Raw genomic sequence first — 3,169 nt, 5'->3', positions numbered from 1 at the left:
AACATATAGCAAAGTAATTTTGCGTATGCTAGTTGCAGCATCGGCACAACACATATTCTAGCAAACAGACCTATGTTTGACACATTCTATCACAAAGTGCCTGTCCAAAGGCTTCGGCACTGTGGCTCATGTAGAAAACTGAAAAATAGCTCAACTGTAGTAGCATGCATATCTAACATCTTTTGTCCTTCCATAAAGCAACGAAAATACAGAATATACCATCTTAAACCGGTGAGCTACTTGGTTTACATCATCTCCTAGTTGACCTGAGCTACAAATTTATTGTTTCCATAAATTAGGTAAATAATGTTTGTACAATGAATTTTAAATGTCAAAGCAGCCTAGTAGTAGAAATTAAGGGATAATATCATGACGTGTGAAAAAGCTCAATAAACTACATCAACACAAGCAAAATGACAGACAAAATACATGATAATATTTTTTCGCCCATGGATATGTACTTCCAAATAGCTTTAAATTAACATCATATGCACGTGCTGAAGGAAAATTTTAATTAGATCAACCAAGGCAAAAATATATTGTGTAAGATCTCATCTCTTGTAAAAAGAAACTGGCGCAAATAGAAAGCAGAAATCTAAGACCATTTAGGAAAAGAGTTAACCAGTTAATCGGTAAAAGACAACAATGTAAGATGCCATCAGTTATAAAAAACCTGATCAAAGTGCACATAAATCACTTCCCACAGGGCACCCTCCCTTGCCTCCATCCTGAGCACCTCCATCCCGTGAGCACTCAAGCCCTGGATCCATAGTCTCGAGCTCACCCGAGCTCCGCCATCTCTGCCTCGAGCTCTGAAATCACCGCCACTAATCAGACTCTTACTTGGATACTTAACAAAAAAGAATCAGAAAGCAAATTTATTTACCAAACAACATAATGAAATATGATATAAATCGTTCCTTAGAATGAGAAGCTACAAAATAGAAGAGGCATATGTTTATATGGAAGTATTCATATATCCTAGGACGGGTTTTTACAGAGCAATCACGGGCATGCCATTATACATCTATACAAAATGATCTGCGCAAGAAGGGTGCTTTAAAAGTAGCAAGGATTAAAGTAAAAAATGCATCACAACAATTCATTACTAAACAACGAAATGAAATACGATAGCTATCAATCCTGGTAACAGGAAGCTACGAGATATAAGAGGACTACATTTATATTATTATTTTGCGGGTAGAGGATTACATTTATATGGAAACATTCAAATATCCTAGGCCTATATTTTGACCATGTAATCACAGATATGTCATTATACCCCCACCTTTTCCTTTTACTCCGCATACAAGTTTGGTCAAGCTGAAAATGGAAATGCATTATGTTTGAACACTGAAACCCCTCCTTGCAAAAGAATCAATTATAGCACCAGTTCTCATTCAATCTGATCTCTGACTGTGAGTTATTCTTGTTCTCTATAATTTAGCTTGGGGTTTCCACTTGTGTAAAACTGTAACAAATAAAGCAGGGCATGTAGCATGGGTGCAGCTCCTGTGCTGGGCACTATTGGCATGCTTTGCACACGTATAACAGGCATGGGCAAAGGTGAGAGGGTCATGGTGTACTGCACGACCTGGATGTGCACTGTGTGTATGCGTGAGGCCGTAAAGGAGAACAACAATGTGTAGCTTCTCCTCGTTTCAGTCATAAACAGAAAAATACAAAAACGAACTCAACACAAAGCTAGTGCTGGGGGAAAACCATCGAGTACCTTGTGTGCATCCTTTCTCTGGTTGATTCTTGCTATCGATTCCTCTACGACGAGCCAAGATCTGAGTCTCGTGTGTGTCCATAGGGGGAAAACAGAGGCGAGCGAGACTCCAGGCCTGTCAATCTCCTTCATTATCAGCTAAGTTGAATGGTTGTTCCTAGTAAGTGAAATGGGAATTGTACATCAAGATTCATGTAGCAGAAACGAATTACCAGAGGGAGATAGGTAGTCTGCAAATGGTACAAAGGATCCTTTTGAGCTGATCTGCTCCAAACGACTGGTTTCAAACTGAACAAGGAAATAAGCAAATGGACAAGTCATTAGAAACAACCTTGCGCAAAATAATTTGAAACATCATTATGCAGTTTACTGTCATTAGAAACAACCTTGCATAGTAGTATAATTTAGTTCCAAAGTATGTCCAGAGGTACAGGGGTACAGATCTAGTACATTTTAGTTTCAGAGTATGTCCAGAATCATACTAAATCTACAAAACCAGTATCCTTATCTGAAAGCACCCACACAGTTCATTTGACAGATGCAGTCAGCGGTAAAAGAAAGAAGGATGTCAGCAAATTAGAGCTGCACACACACCTCCAATAGTGTTTTGGCCTTAGTAGGAAACACGAACCCCCAAACACCTCGAGCTCCTTGCCCAGTGAGGGTGGAGGCAATGGTGGCGCTTCTCATGATGCAGAGGAGGCAACGACGCGGTGGAGCGGTGCCGGCGCCGCCCCGGACGATATCAAGATCGGGCGAGACGAGGCGGCTACCAGGCGAGCAAGCACCATCACAGCGCCGTGGTTGGGGAGCAGCAGCGGTGTGCAGCGTGGGAGTACGGAGGCAGCGTGGAGGCACGGGAGAGAGGGAGAGAGAAGGGGGGCAGGAGGCCGTGGCTGCCTCGTTTCCTCTCTGAGATCGAGATCGAGATCGAGAGAGAGTACCTGAGAGGAAAAGAATGTTAATGGCGAAGGATATGTATCATGCGCAGTAAATTGTAAAAAGAAATACCCTGAAGTGAGAATTTTTGGTCGCAGTTTGCAGCTTCCTCATAAGCTTAGGCATCTTCATGCTTACTATCACCCTGTCAAGCACAGTAATAAGCAACGTAAACATATCCTCACTGAAATTGCATCGTTGATCAAGATGACAAAACTGATGACTCAGATAACAAAACCAACCTTCAGATGGCAATTAGCAATCTTGATGTACACAGATGAAGCTTTGTTCCTTGCAAACCAAGTTGGTAGCAACACAACAGAATAAGGGATTGAGTGCTTAGACATTAAGCCATTAAACAAACTCGGAATTGTAGATCACCCTGTCAAGCACGGCATTACACCAACCAGCAGGTAGTGCTGCCACCTCCACACAAAGTTACTAATTCATCCTAAAGAAAAAATCACATCATGAGATGGAAAGGATGGAATTAAATCA

At 41.5% G+C, this 3,169-nt stretch overlaps 1 long non-coding RNA gene across 1 annotated transcript; it reads right to left on the bottom strand.

Moving 5' to 3' along the window:
- Positions 1-456: 456 nt before the first annotated feature.
- On the bottom strand, positions 457-2,036 carry LOC125547867. The gene is made up of 3 exons (XR_007300815.1): positions 1,945-2,036; positions 1,733-1,847; positions 457-812 (listed from the first exon to the last, which is right to left on the bottom strand). It is a non-coding gene; the product is annotated as an uncharacterized LOC125547867 (long non-coding RNA).
- Between the last annotated feature and the right edge of the window lie 1,133 nt (positions 2,037-3,169).

This window comes from Triticum urartu, chromosome 3 (assembly GCF_003073215.2).
Source record: "Triticum urartu cultivar G1812 chromosome 3, Tu2.1, whole genome shotgun sequence".
Taxonomy (NCBI): Eukaryota; Viridiplantae; Streptophyta; class Magnoliopsida; order Poales; family Poaceae; genus Triticum; species Triticum urartu.
This window is presented reverse-complemented; position numbering and strand designations above follow the sequence as displayed.